The sequence below is a fragment of the Cetorhinus maximus genome, chromosome 2, assembly GCF_964194155.1.
Source record: "Cetorhinus maximus chromosome 2, sCetMax3.hap1.1, whole genome shotgun sequence".
Lineage (NCBI taxonomy): Eukaryota > Metazoa > Chordata > Chondrichthyes > Lamniformes > Cetorhinidae > Cetorhinus > Cetorhinus maximus.
The window spans coordinates 155,866,997-155,883,570 of record NC_135880.1 but is presented as its reverse complement, the minus strand read 5'-3'; positions in this window follow the sequence as shown (position 1 = coordinate 155,883,570).

The window sequence follows — 16,574 nt, the reverse complement described above, 5'->3', positions numbered from 1 at the left end:
GGGATATGAATCCGTTTTTTGTCTCTGCATTCACCTTTCAATAATCCACACACAGTCTTTGTGTTCCATCCAGTTTTGGTACCAGTACAATAGGTGAACTCCAGTTACTGCAACTAAACTCATTGATATCATTTTGAAGCATGAAATCAATTTATTTTTGTACTTGTGATAACTTTGCCGTATTTAATCTATAAGGGTGTTGCCTTATTGAAGATGATATTCCTATACATACATCATGTGAAGCTAAATGTGTCTTTCCCAACTTATTTCCACAAATAGGTTTGTATGACTGCAATAGCTTATCCAACTCCCTTTGACACTTGCTTAGAAGGTAACTCAATATTTTATTTAAATTTTCAAATACCCCCTCATTATCCAATTTGATTAGAGGAAAATCAATTTCAAAGTCCTGCACTTCTACCTCTTTCTCATCACCTACCATCACTAATACCTCTTTTTGTTCCTCTTCCCTGTCCAAGTACTTTTTTAAGCATACTTACATGACACACCCTCTACTTCTTTCTTCTATCTGGAGTATTTATTAGATAATTTACTTCACTCAATTTCTTTTCAATCCTGTAAGGACCTCTAAATCCTGTATTTAATGAATCACCTGGTACTGGTAACAAAAGTAGTATTTCTTCTCCAGAAACAAAACCGTGAATTTTAGCCTTCTTATCTGCTTTCACTTTCATCACTTGCTGTGATATCTTTAAATGTTCCCTAGCCAGCTCGCATGCTCTGTTCAATCTTTCCCTGAAATTTGATATGTAATCCAGGAGAGTAGTTTCTGAATTTTGACCCACCAATTTCTCCTGAATCAATTTCAGTGGTCCCCTTACCTCATGACCATAAACTAGTTCAAAAGGGCTAAAACCAGTCGATGCATTAGGAGCGTCTCTAATAGCAAATAACAAAATTGGAATTCCTGTATCCTAATCTTGAGGATAATTCTGACAATATACTCTCATCATATTTTTTAAAGTTCGATGCCACCTTTCCAAAGCTCCTTGTGACTCTGGATGATAACTGTTGACTTGAACTGTTTTATCCCCAAACTGTTCATTACTTCCTTAAATAGCTGCGACATGAAATTTGAACCCTGATCCGATTCTATTTCTTTAGGTAAGCCATATTGTGTGAAAAATTTAATTAACTCCTCCACAATCTTCTTAGTTGCAATATTTCTAAAAGATATCGCTTCAGGAAACTTAGTAAACACATCCATTATTGTCAATAAATACTGATTTCAACTTTTGGTCTTAGGGAGGAGTCCTACACAATCAACCATGACCCTGGTAAAAGGTTCTTCAAATGCTGGTATTGGGATTAAAGCTTAATTTAAGATTAAGGCTTAATCACTGCTTGTGATTTTCCTGTTATTAGACATGTTTAACATGTTCTACAGAATTTGACTACATCCTTATGCAATCTTGGCCAAAAAAAAAACCTCTGTATCTTTTCCTGTGTTTTCCTAATTCCTAAATGTTCTCCCATTGGAATTTCATGAGCAACCCTCAGAATCTCATTTCTATACCCTAATGGGATAACAATCTGGTGTACATTCCTCCAGCTTTCATTTGCTGAGACATGATCTGACTGCCATTTTCTCATTAAAATATTCCCTCTAAGATAATAACACACTGGAATACATGTTGCTTCTGTTTCTGTATAAGCTTTCTGATATAACTGTTTTAATTTCAACTCCCTTTTTCTGTAATTCCACTAACCTCTTTGGGTTAAACATTTCAACTGAATTGTCCTGCATTCTGATAAAAATAAAACACTGCAGATGCTGGAAATCTGAAACAGAAACAGAAAATGCTGGAAAAACTCAGCAGATCTAATAGCATCTGTGGAGAGAAAAAAACAGAGTTAACATTTTGAGTCCTTATGAGTGAAGAAGAGTCATAAGGAATCAAAACATTAACTCTTTTTTTTTCTCTCCACAGATGCTGTTAGATCTGCTGAGTTTTTCCAGCATTTTCTGTTTTTGTCCAGCATTCCTTTTTCCTGAACAATGTTATGAAATACAGTGCCAGCTTATTGGATTTCAACACCTTCTTCTTGCCTTTGAACTGCCTGCTTATATTGTTTATCTTGTTCTTCCCTATGGGCCTTTGATCTCATTATAATACAATCAGGAAACAGTCCAGGATGTTCCTTCTGTAACACCTCTGTTGAAAACACTTCTAAAGGTTGCTCAACTACCATAGGCATCATGCACATTTGCAATCCAGCTATATCATTATCCAGAATAAATTGAACCCCTGTAATGGGCAATTTTTCCACTACCCCAACTATAATTTCACCTGTCTTCCATTTGCTCTTTAAATTTACCTTCCACAACGGAATAGATTTAACATCTCCATGAACCCCACTTATTATTACCTTCTCCTGCAATACTCCCTTTGAACAACAGATATCACTATCCCACAACATTAAGGATTGACTAGCCCCTGTGTCTCTTAAAATTTTAACATCTTTACCTACTCCACCCTGTACACACGGAAACACTTTCCCTTAACATACAAAATCTTTAAGCATTTCTGCAACCTGCTGCCCAGAATTGTCTTGAGTAAACTGTGAACACAATCCCACTTCTTTACCTTTCACTGATTCTCCCTGTTTCACCTGTACACAAACCACTGGTTTTGCCTGTGCATGAACCTCATAACCCACATTACTTTTACTTCCAGAGCTTTTCTGTACCCCAATAATTCCTACAGATTTTTCCTGCAATCTCCAATACACTGACTTTGTGTGCCCCACTTTATTACAATGAAAACACCTCAATTTTCGAATGTCACTTCTACCTTCAGCACTTTCCTTTTATTCTGAGCAAAAACTTCCTGGGAACTTCCAGCTACTCCTCTTCCCTGACTACCTGCCTTGCTTTCACCATCCCACTTTTTATCCTTTTTCCAATTTGAAAGGGTGACGAAAAAAAGGTTTAGCCCTATGAACTAACTCATAATCATCAGTTATCTCTGATGCTTATGTTACAGAATCAACCCTCTGTTCCTCCACATGAGTTCTCGCTACTGAAGGGATTGAGTCTTTAAATTCTTCCAAAAGAATGACTTCCCTAAGAGCTGCATAGGTTGTCTCTGTTTTTAATGCCCATATCCACCAGTCAAAATTACTTTGTTTTCTTTCGAATGCAATATAAGTTTGCCCAGCTGTTTTCTCATATTCCTAAATTTCTACCTGCATGCTTCAGGAACCAACTCATATGTGTGAAAGAGTGCATTCATCTCCCTGAGGCTAAGTACTGCCTCAGGGAGAGCGGTGTCAAATTTTAAAATGGCAAATGTACAAAAACAAGATTTCCCTGACATGTCTCCTCATGTGACACTGTCACATGAGTTGGGACATGTCCATCGCTTTTAATCAAACTTTTATTAACATTTTAAAAACCCTCATGAAACCTCATCCCACCCATGTTGGGCGGGCAGGTCCATTAATTACTTGAATTAGTTTTTAAATGGTCTCAATAGGCCGTTGACAGGTCGATGGGTGCATGGCTGATTTGGCTGCACCCCCGCCAACCTGAAAATTGAAATGATGCAGGGTGACGTTGGGAGTTCCGCCCAATGTCATCCCACGTCATTTTACATGTCGGCAAGCGCCCCTCACCCCCTCCCTGCTCGCCAACCTAAATATACTGGCCCTGAATTCAAAGTGCCTCTCGTACTCGTAAGCTTTAAGATCCACCAATTCCTAACCAATGAAGGAATTAAAAATATAATTTATCCTGGCAAGAGCTCTCAATTGTTATGAACGATGCAGTTGGTAAAACTGAGTTATTTAAAAATCCCACGGAGAAACTTTAAACAACTGTCATAACCTATAATTTTAAGTGTTATGTTTGAAAATATATATATATATATATATATACACATGGCTACAAATAACTTTTAACAAATGCCCAAACTAATTTCCATTAAGGCAGCAGCAATCCATAGACTTAACCAGATGCCAGACAAAGCATTTTCACATTGAGAATTCAAAATGAGGTTCTTTTCACTTTGGTTCCTGTGGAGTCATTTGGAGGCTTATAACTGCCTTTTGATCTCACATTGCCTCTGCTCTGCACATCCGAAAAATGTTGAAGTTATACCTACCACTGCCCATTGAATGTAAATTATCATTGTGTCGTCAGACTCTTCTAACAATAAAACCTCTTTCATAGTACCAATTTTATTAGTAATATAAACATATGGCTTGGTATCTGCTAGACAGATGTCAGATTTCACCCCACTTCTTGAATGCTCTATTCAAAAAATGCAAATGCACGCTATCTCACTTACATATCAAAACTAGTACACATCAAAGCACCCAGACTAGCTGGCTTTAATCCAATTAAAACACACCCACAGACTAAACCTCTAATTTAAAAGGAAAATATTTTCCAATAATATTATATACATTAATAGCTTTATGACAGTCCAGATAAGAGAACCTTACACTATACATTCAGGAGAACCAGATGTTGAGATCCAGACTGAAAATACACCAGATATTGCAACCCTTACTGAAGACCGACTGAGTCAAAGCAAAGAAGTCCAAAGGGAGACTACTGATCTTCCAAACCTGAAAAGAACATAATCAGGGAAAGTTGTGAAACCTCTAGACCAATTAAACATATGAGGCAGAATTTTGCCGCTCGCCAACGCGTAAAATGACACGGGTTCCCCCCGACGTCATCCCGGCCCATTTAAATTTTCAGGAAGGCGGGCTCACAGCAAAATCAGCTGCAAGCCCGCTGACCTGTCAATGGCTAACTGAGGCCATTGACAGGATCAATTATACAACTAAAGGACCTGCCCGTCCAACCTTAAGGTTGGCGGGCAGGCAAGGAGCCCCGGCGGGCAATAGAAAAAACATGAAACCTCATCCACCGGCGGAATGAGGTTTCATGTAGAGTTTAAAAAAGTTTAACAAACTTATTATGTAAATTATGAACATGTTACATGAGGGGGACGTGTTAAAAAATTTTTTTTTCTATTTTTAATATTTTTAAAAAGTGTTAGCGATCTCCCTGAGGCAGCACATAGCCTCAGGGAGATGTGCGCTCTTTCATGCAGACGCGCGAAAGAGTGCACTCTCGCTTTTGGGGAATCCCCACCCTGCCCGCACAGGAAGCGCATAGCGCTTCCCACCGGACAGCACGCTGGGCAGGCCTTAATTGGCCCGCCCACGTAAAATGGCAACGGGGCCCGCTTCTATTGTAGGGATTGGCTCCCCACCTGCCAGAGATTGCCCATGAAGTCAGAGACTTGGGGGTAGATGTAGTATTAGGGTGTTCAGGGCTGAAAGGGTTAATCTGTGGAACTGGAGAAACTGTACCGACTACATGATGATGTAAGACACACATGATCTAGAGTCAAGAAGGAGAACTCGCACGGCTGAGAGTGAGTAATACCTGCAATCTTGTATATCTTTAAATAGTTATGTTCCTCCAATAAACCAGTTACTGTTCAGTCATATCCATGTCTCAGCAGTCATTCCTCAGCCAGTCACAACCAGCATACAACAGAAATATTAAGCTTTTTAGCATTCTTGAAAGTGGATAAATCATGAACCCTGGATGAAATGTATTCCAGGCTGTTAAGGGAAACAAGGGAAGAAATAGTGGAGGCCTAGCCATCATTTTCTAATCCTCTCTGTCCACAGGTTTGATGTCAGAGGATTGGAAGACTGCTAGAATTATACTGATACTTGAAAAGGATAGACCAAGTAATTATTGGCTGCTCAGTCTAACCTCAGTGGAAAATTATTAGAAATCAAATTCTGAGAGACTTAATAAATCATTATTCATAGAGACGTGGTTTAATCAGGGATGTTCAGCATTGATTTGTTAAAGGAAGGTCGTAGAATCATAGAATGGTATCTCACGGAAGTAAGCCATTTGATCTGTCGTATCTGTGCTGGACCTCTGCAAGAGCAACTCATCTTGTCCCATTCCTGGACCTTTTCCCCATAGCCCTGCAAGGTTTCTTTACCTTCAAATAATTATCCAATTCCCTTTTGAAAGTCACAATTGAATCTGCCTCCATTACACCCTGAGGCAGTGCGCTCCAGATTTTAACAACACAGCATAAGAAAGTTCTTCCTCATATTGCCGATGCTTCTTTTGCCAATCACCTTAAATCAGTATCCTCTGTTCCTCAACCCTTCCATCACTGGAAACAGTTTCTATCTATCCTATCCAGATCCCTCATGATTTTGAACACATTTATCAAATGTCCTCTGAAGCTTCATTTTTCCAAAGAGAACAGCCCCAGCTTCTCCAATCTATCCAGATAACTGAACTTCCTCATCTCTGGAACCATTAGTGTGAATCTTTTCTGCACCCACTCTAATGCCTTCACATCATTGCTAAAGTGTGTACCACTGGACAAAATACTTCAGTTGAGATGGAACCAGGATTTTATACAGGTTTATCTGAGCTTCGTGTTTTTATACTCTATGCCCCTACTTATAAAGCTCGGGATCCTGTGTGTTTCATTAATTGCTTTCTCAACCTGCCCTGCCGCCTTCAATGATTTGTACGCAAATACCCCCCAGGTCCCTTTGCTCCACCTTTAAAACTACACCTGTTATTTTATATTGCTTCTCCTCATTTTTCCTACCAAAATGAAATACTTCACACTTCCCTGCATTAAATTTCATTTTCCACATTTGCATCAGTTCCATCGGTCTGTCCATGTCCTGTTGAACTTTACCTTTATCCTTCTCATAAATCAAGATAATTCCAAGTTTTGTGTCATCTGCATATTTTGAAATTGTCGTGCAGTGAGCTGGATTTGTTTGCCCCACCATTCCCCATCATGGAAATATACTTTGACTGTATCTATATAATCTCCTCTTTAAAAATAGCACATTGTTCCATTATAGTTTTGCTTGCCAATCTTCGATTCCAATTTACTTGGGCCATATCTGTTCTCACCCTTCCAAAATGAATTAACTTTACGCTGATTGCTCCTTGTCCCTTTCCATATCCAACCTAAAGTTTATAATACTATAATACACTGTCGTTTAAATGTTCCCATATCAACACTTGATCCACTTGGCCAACCTCGTTCCTCAGAACTGGATCCAGCAATGCCTCCTTCCTTGTTGGGCTGAATAACTTGAGTGACTCATGCCTAAATAATTTGATTGAATTTTTGAGGAGGTAACAAGAAGGGCTGATGAGGGTAGTGCATTTGATGTAGTCTACATGATTTTAGCAAGGCTTTTGACAAGATCCCATATGGCAGACTGATCAGTAAGTTAAAAGCTCATTAGATCCAATGAAAGTGACAAGTTGAATCCAAAATTGACAGGTGTTTGTGTGATTGTAAGGATATTTCCATTGCGGTACCATAGGGTCCTGGTACCAAGGTACTGGGTCCCTTGCTGCTTATGATATATATAGTATTGAGGTATTCGGGACTGTAAGGGTTAATGTGAGACTGGGGAAACAGTACCATCCACATTGTGATGGAGAGAGTCACATGGAAGTAGTAGAGTGTAGTAGTGAGTCTGGTAGTAGACATGAAGATAGCACCTAGTCAGGACTGTATCTTGTATATATGTATATATTTATGTGTTATTAATAAACAGTTAGTGTTCAAGCATTCAAGCCTCTTGACTTCTTCGTGAGATAACATACAACCTTGTAACATTATATGTCCATTAGTTAAATTTATTTTTGGAGAGGTAAGTCAAATTATTACTAAAAGCTGATGCACTACCTGTGATTCTGTTTGCATTACATATTTTTTTTTACTTTATCTATATTAGTGCCAGACTGGGCCTGTGATTGTAAGGATATTTCCAATGCGGTATCACAGGGTTCAGTACTGGGTCCCTTGCTGCTCGTGATATATGTAGCATTAGGGTATTCGGGACTGTGAGGGTTAATGTGGGACTGGGGAAACACTACAGCCCACATTGTGATGGAGAGAGTCACATGGGAGTAGTAGAGTGTAGTAGTGAGTCCCGTAGTAGTCAACATGAAGATAGCACCTAGGCAGGATTGTACTCATATATATATATATATATGTATATAGCCACATTATTTATGTGCCTAGGTCAGTTCAAATTCTGGTACCACCCAAGATGTTGATGGTGGGGCATTCAATGATACTAATGCCATGGAATATTAAAGGGAGGTTGTTGGACTCTCTTGTTGGATATTGTCCCTGCAAATTATGTTGCGTATTTGTTTCTTGCCACATATAGGCCTAAGCCTGGATGTTGTCCAGGTCTTGCTGTATTGTCAGCACAGACCTCTTCATTATTTGAGGAATTAGGAATGGAGCTCAATACTGCAATCGTTAGTGAACATCCTAACCTTTCACCTTATGATGGAGGGAAGGTCACACTGGGTCAAATGCTGCCTTGATTTTGAGAGCAGTCACTTTCACTTTGGCTCCTGGAATACAACTCTTTTGTGCATGTTTGGACCAAGGCTGTAATGAGGTCTGGAACGGAATGGTCTCAGTGAAATGCAAATTGAACATCAGTGAGCAGCTTATTGGGGAGTAAGTATCATTTGATAGATTTGTGCAGATGATTGAGAGGAGGCTGGTAATTAAACAGAAAAATACAGCAGATGCTAGGTATTTGAAATAAAAACTGAAAATGCTGGAAATTGTCAGCCAGTCAAGCAACATCTGTGGAGAGAGAAACAAAGATAATGACCCAGAACTTCTGATCTCCAGGTGGGACCCCTCCAGGAATCCCCACGCAAGCATTGCATGGGGATTGCCCGAGAAGTTCAAATTTCTGTTGGGCAATTATCCTACACTGGGAACCATCAATACTCCAATATAAGTCAGAGATTTTGGATGGGTCCAAATCTCTTAGCAGAATAGTTTATCCACAAAAAGTTAGAAGAATTAAAACCACTTCTAACTCCTTGGTAACTATAATACTGACCCCTCTGTTATGATACAGGAGTTGGTAAAGGCTGAGTTGTTTAAATCCCAGAGGGAAACTTGAAAGACTGTCATAACCTATATTTTCAATTGGTATATATGAGATGCAGCTCTGAATTCAGAAGTAAAGCCACCAAGCTTCAAGAGGTTTTTTATATAAAACTAAATTAAACATTTATTAATTAAGCAACTAATTAAACACATACACATGTCTACAAATTACTACCATAATAACTTTTAACCAAATCCCCAAATGAATTACTCCCAGGTGAATCTTCACCAAAGCACCAATAACTCATAGACTTTAAATAGACACCAGGCAAAGCACATTTGACCTTATGAATTTGAAATGAGGTTCCTTTGCAGACAAAGTCCTAGGCTCACAGGCTGGTTAGATCTTACATGTCTCTAACTCACACACACAAACTCCTCTCAGTTTATACCTAGCTTTCCCTTTGAATGTAAATTTTCCATTATATTACTAATTTTTAATTTTACCTCTCCTAACAATAAACCCCTTCATTCCATCATTAATATAAACACATTGCTTGGTGTCTCACAGCTAGGTGCCAGATTTTACCCATTCTTTTGAATGATTTATTCAACAAATGCAAATGTACTCTTTACCTTCTAATTTATGTTTATCTAATTAACATCTCAAAACTACTATACATCAAAGCACGCAGACTAGCTGGCTTTAATCCAATTAATCCACACACAGACACACATAGACACACACGTAGGGCAGAATTATCCCCCCGTTGGGGGGGAAGTTGATGGGTGGGCATGTGCGGGCGCGCTTCCAATCGGCGCCCCCGATCGGAGGCACGGCGCCATTTAACGTGGGCAGGACAATTAAGGTCCGCTCAGCGTGACGTCCACAGGGAAGCGCTATGCACTGCCTGTGTGGGAGGGGGGAATGCCTAAAATCGAGAGTGCGTTCTTTCGCGCATGTGCACAAAAGAGCGCACTCATCTCCCTAAGGCTAAGTGCTGTCTCAGGGAGATCGCCTCTACTTTCAAAAATATTAAAAATGGAAAAAAAAAAAATTCCCTCACATGTCCCCTCATGTGACAATGTCACATGAGTTGGGACATGTTCATAATTTCCAAAAAAACGTTATTAAAAATTTTTAAAACCCTACATGAAATCTCATCCCGCCTGTGGATGAGGTTTCATGTTTTTTCTACTTCCCGCTGGGCACTAATTACTTTAATTGATCTGTCAATGGCCTCAATTGACCATTGACAGGTTGGCGGGCGCACAGCTGATTTTGCTGCACCCCCGCCTTCCTGAATATTTAAATGGGGTGCAGTGATGTTAGGAGTTCCGTCCAACGTCACCGTGCGTCATTTTACGTGTCGGCGAGCGGGCCCCGACCAGCTCACTGACGGTAAAATCCTGCCCATAGACACAGACCCTACTACAGGTCCAATTTAAAAATAATTTCCAATAACATTATACACATTAATATCTCTTCATATACCTCCGACACCCCACGGGTCCCCCAGCCCCCCGACTGACTTCCCTGACTACCCGCCAACCCCAGCCTCCCCCATCACCCCCCCAAACCTCCGGACTACCCTCCCGAACCCTTGACTGCCCCTCCGGACCCCCGATCCAACATACCTCCCTGACTCCCCTCCCTAAGACCCATCCTACTACCCCCAACCCCCCCCATTCTACCCACTTACCTTACATACTTACCTTCTCCCTGGCATTTGAAAGTGCCTGGGACCTTTAAACCTACCTGCTTTACGGCAGCTAGTGCCGTAAAAATGAGGTATGGCTTCACTTCTCCTGATGCTGTTGCCCTGCACTGGAAGGACTTTGGAGCTGTTGCACTGCACCCGGTCGGGTGAGAAATGTGCAGCTCCTGACTAAGGTAAGTGAACAGTAGCAGGGTGGTAATCCGAATATGATTGCCACTCCATGGAAATTCTGGCCCAATATTTCAACTCAGTGATTTTTGTCAGAACGAGAAAAAGTTTCCTTGCATCAAGCTGATGGGAAATGTAAGTTTGGCAGAAATAATTTCTTAGCTGGCTTGTGGCTGCATAAAATACACTTAGACAACCCTATGGTTCTTTCATACTCCAGGACATTATTCCAGATACAAATTACTACTGGCTGCCCGAAAGGGAAGTGTTCCATTATTAACATCGCTCACCTCTTATACAACTTTACAAGTCTGTATTGAACTAATTCTTCCAACAAAACCTAGCCTTCTGATGCATATTTATTACCCTCCCGCATTCTGCTATGCAGGGTGGACATGGAAAACGTAACTGTAGTAACACCTAACACTCTCTCTCTCCTTGCAGGGCACATCAGAAGCACGCAGGAGGAATGCACTGAAAGTTTAAGATTTTGAATGCATTTGAGGAATCAGCAGTGAAATCACAGCCAATCAAAGCTTAGTAAGAGTGGGAGAGGTAAAGCTGGACGCCTCCCTAGAGTCTGGGCTTGTGCAATTCTTTTTCAGTTGCTACTTCTCCCTAAGTTCGCTCATGCATGTCACACAGACGAACAGTCGTGACACACATTACCATATAAGTAATTTTTGGAGGGTATCATACTGCCAATATTCTAATATATGTTCCCCTTCTGTTTTTATTGGCATTCCTTAAGTGGCAGCCAGAGGCTGCAGAAAAAGCCAATACTTCATAGCATCCAAGCTCCACCAGTTATAACCAGTATCAAAGGTATAACTGAACCAGGGGGTTGAGATTATCAATCTGAGAAGGTAACATTAGGTAAATTGCAGAGCACAATGGCAAAAAAGCACATTGTGTTTTCAGAAAAGCCAGATGTGGCATTCCTGTGAGAGACCCACTCCCCCAATTTTTCGCCGCACCACCCACCCACCCGCCCATCTCCCCACCCCCACAACCAGAACTCACAAGGGATTATTTTGGCAGAACAATGGCAGCTTGCTACTTGGGAAAAAATCTCCTACCTTGCCATAGCAGAGAAGTGAGGGTCCTTGCAACCTGACCAACAATGCATAGTGTGATATATTATGCATTTTTGAATGAAAATACATTTTTAAAAATGCTATAATAGAAAAATCTAAAGCATTTCAAAATGGAAATCAGCTTGTTTTATTTTTTATTTATTTACTTGTTATTCAATTATGGGATGTGGATGTCACTGGCTAGGCCAACGTTTATTGCCCATCACTAATTGCCCTTGAGAAGGTGATGGTGAGCTGCCTTCTTGAACAGCTGCTGTTCATGTGGTGGTGATACACCCACAGTGCTGTTAGGGAGGGAGTTCCAGGATTTTGATCCAGTGACAGTGAAGGAACAGCGATATATTTCCAAGTCAGGATCGTGAGTGGCTAGGGCGGGGGGGAACTTCCAGGTGGGGGTGTTCCCATGGGCAGAATTTTCTGCCTGTCGGGTGAGCCAGTCGGGAGCCACGATCGGCTGTGCGCTGCCATTTTACGTGGGCGGGCCAATTAAGGACGGCCGGTAGTGCTCAGCAGGGCAGGGTGAAGAGGGAGAGTCAGAGCCTGTCAGAACATATGTACATAAGTACATATTGAGATTTTTTTAATAAAGAAACATAAAAGTTATTTGCACATGTCCTCTCATGTGACAGTGTCACATGAGCTGGGACATGTTTATGAATTGTGCAATATTTATTTATTTTTTTAATAAAACCTTCAGGAAACCTCATCCCACCCATGGATGAGGTTTCCTGAAAAATGTGAAGGCCGTTTGGGCTCTTCACCCGCCCGCTGACCTTAAGGTTGGACGGGTAGCATTGCTAAGTACTTTAATTGGCTTTTTAATGGCCTTAACGGGCCTTTGACAGTTCGGCAGGCGCACAGCCGCCTCTGGCGCGCACCCGCCAAATGAAAGGTCTAAATGACGTCATTTTACTCATTGGCGTTTTGGGCCTGCCCCCGCACACCGACATCAAAATTCAGGCCCATGTGTCTGCTGCCCTTGTCCTTCTAGACGGTAGTGGTCATGGGTTTGGAAGGTGCTGTCTAAGGAGGCTTGGTGAGCTCCTGCAGTGCCTCTTATAGATGGTACACACTGCTGCTACTGTGCACCGGTGGTGGAGGGAGTGCATATTTGTGGATGGGGTGCCAATCAAGTGGACTGCTTTGTCCTGGATGCTGTCAAGTGTTGCTGGAGCTGTACTCGCCCAGGCAAGTGGAGAGTATTCCATCACACTCTACTCTTGTGCCTTGTAGATGGTGGACAGGCTTTGGGGAGTCAGGAGGTGAGTTAGTACAGATATATTGCCATTGTCCCAAAGAGTTTACAAGCAAGGTTGTGAATATTGTAGTTGCATCCACCCCTTTTTTCAATGTGGAACTTGGTGCCAAGCTTGGTGCTTACATGTTCAAAAAAACAACATAAATGCAAAATACCCAGCCTGCTCGAGAATATTGTCCAAACAATACCTGTCTGCTTAGATTGTGCAGATAGGTGAATTCTACTCAAATGTGCCTAAAAGTATTTTGCACTGAATAGTGTATTTTGATGCACTTCATGCTTTACCACCTTTTGAGAAGTGAGAATATTCCTTATTTTTATACATCAATGAAATTTGCACCTTTGTAAATTAGGTGCTTTAATTCAACTATTAATTAATTAAAAGTGATATAATCTCCTCATTATAATGCACAAAAAGGCTGGTGCAAAATGAGGCTGCAAATTTGTTGGGCAGTGGTGGCATCAACAATGGACCAGAAAGGCAGGGACAACCCTGCCTCGACCATTTGGGGGAGCCCTGGTTGGGTTTCAGACTCATTTTACAGATAATAAGCTACCACTGGTGTGCCTTGAAGGGTGCAAGATCATGTATTTTTTAATTAATTCATGGGATGTGGGCATCACTGGCGAGGCCAGCATTTATTGCCTATCCCTAATTGCCCTTGAGAAGGTGACGGTGAGCTGCCTTCTTGAACTGCTATAATCCATGTGGTGTAGGTACATCCACAGTGCTGTTAAGGCTAGGGTCTCCAAAATTGCCAACCAATCAGAAGGCTGTCAGCTCCTTCAGCCCCAGCAGCACCACCGGGGTTGGGACCACTATTGGGACTACACAAAGCCAAGGACACTGCCCTCTCAGCAAGGTAACTGGGGTCAGGAGTCACTGGGGTCAGTTAAGCAGTCCCCAGCGAGGAGAGGTGTGATTGGTGAGGGCTGTCTTGGGGACAGCCTTTGACTTCAGGGGCCACTCCTTGCGGTACAGAGTGACCGATAAAGAGGTATCCGCCCCAGGCCCACAGGGAGGCCACCAGGGTTTACCAGGTGGTCTTCCCACTGGGCAGATGGCCTACCCTCTACTGGTAAAATGCCACCAATGACAGGAAGTGGCCCTTAACTAGCCACTTAAGTGGCACAGTTGGCCTCTAGGCTGGAGGGCCATCGCCAAGTTGCTATGGCAGCAAGAACTCAACCACCTGTCCCCCTCCCACACTCACTTCTGATACTTTGGCACCCCTCCCCACCTGTTATCCTGCTCTTGCAGGCCCCATAAAATTCAGCCCTGCGATTTTCATTCAATTAGACCCAAAAAATGGAATATATAGTGCCCAAAGTACTTTGTTGATTGTGACTTTATTGGTGTGAGTGAAGCCATCTCCATCTTTTCCTTCCAATTGGTCACAGAATAATTTACAGCATGGAAAAGGCACACATGCTCTTAATTATCTATTAATTATCTCTTAATTATCTATTTTGATTTTCATTCCATTTTCTTTTGATTGAAGAGAGAGAGACATTTCATCAGCCTTTACTGTTGAAGTAAATGTGGCACAAGAAGCAACACAAATCATGGCTGTTTGTGCTGAAGCTCATGTATCGAACTACATTCTGGCTTCTTCAGCCTCCCAATTTTAACCTCTTCACTATTGGCAGCAGGGCGTTCCGCTGCCTGGGCCCTAATCTCTAGAAGTCTCTCTAAACCTCTCCATCCTCCTTAAAGGTGCTCTTTAAATCCTATCTCTTTGTCCAAGCTTTTGGTCATTAGTCCCAATATCTCTTTGCATGGCTCATTGTCAAATTTTGATTGCTAATGACAAGGTAACACCTTGGGACATTCTACTACCTTAAAGGCAACCTATAAATGCAAATCGTTATTATAGAAAGCTCTAATTTATCCTTCTCCATCAGTATAAGCAGTGACACTGGGTTGAAATGTTAGGCCCTTATTGGGGTTGGGGGCACAAAGGTGGGCAGATGTGCAGCACCAGATGGCATGCCAGTTCCCCAGCTCCAACCAGTCCCAAATCACTTTTCTGGAAGCAGGATGGGATGGATGGCAGGGCCACCTGCCTGCAATCTAATTGACTTCTCCAATGGCGACCTGACTACTAACGCTATTTTTTAAGTTAAAACCAGTTGGACAGAGGACATCCCTGTCTTGGGGTGCCCCCTCCGTCACTTACCTTTAATTGGGCAGTCTGCTGCTTTTTCAGTGCTGGAGAGCCTCTTAGTGGAGAGCTTTTAATTTCAAGAGCTTGCCTGTATCCTTAATTGGATGGTGAGCCTGTCCTCTAGCCACCAATTTGCAGAAAATCACAACTGGGTGACTGTTTCCCACTGTGTGAGCTTCTGAAGGCAGAATTCCAAAGCCCATGGTGAAGTTCCTATCCTTTAACTCAGTTCCCCCTACCTCACATTGCTTATACAACTAACATGTTACTCTGCAGTATTCTCCACGTAATGGCAGCATTAACGTCTCTGGGGGAGAAAATAATTCATGCAGCAGTGGTGCTATGCAGACTTACCTCAATTCTCTGGATGCAGGCTGTTAGGAACATGAATGAATTTTGCCCCATCTTTGTTTTGCATCACTTTATTTTACTCCATTGGCTTTAATGCTGTTGAGGTCTTGGATTCCCCTACACCCCTGATCTTTTCAAGAAGATAAAAATATTATTGCCTTTCATTGGGTACAAAGTGGAAAAACATGAATGAATTGAGATAACTGGAATTTATAAGAGCAGGATCAATTACCTTAGTTGCCTCAAGGTTTGGGGGCTTCAGAAAACCTCAAATTAACTCATGCCACTTCTCAGGTCTTTCAGGGGAATATAGGGTGGAATTGCCTTGGAATGCCTGGAATTCGCCAGATATATCTTTTTGACTCAAAGTTAGGTGGGAGAGGGATGAAGGGGAGAGACTTGGCATGCAAAAGATCTACCTATATGGTCCTCCTACTGGAAGAAATTGGACAAACGGCATGGAATCTGGTAAACGGGTTCCGCAACAAATACTGCAACTAATTCCCTCAGACAAAAATGATGCTTACTGCCCTCTCCTGCCCTAGGAATTTCAGGGCCAAAGTGCTCAAATACCATGAGTTTCAAATTAAAGGTTAAGAAGTTATAGGGAGCGACGAGGAGCCTTTAGGAATATATTATCAGGTAACGCTTGGAGCAGAGGTACATCGGTACAAGATGCAGATAGATGCTTTTTTGGAGGTAGAAAAGACTAAGGCCCATGGTGATTGATTTATCAGAAAGGAGTGGACTTATTGGCCCTTTTATTTCTAAAAATTCTTGCGTGTTCATGCCCTGTTGCTCCTTCAGCTAAATTGAACTGATGGGATTCTGGCCCTCCTACAGTGTGCTTCTTTCTATTTTCCCAATTGCCTCCTCTACCCTTTTAC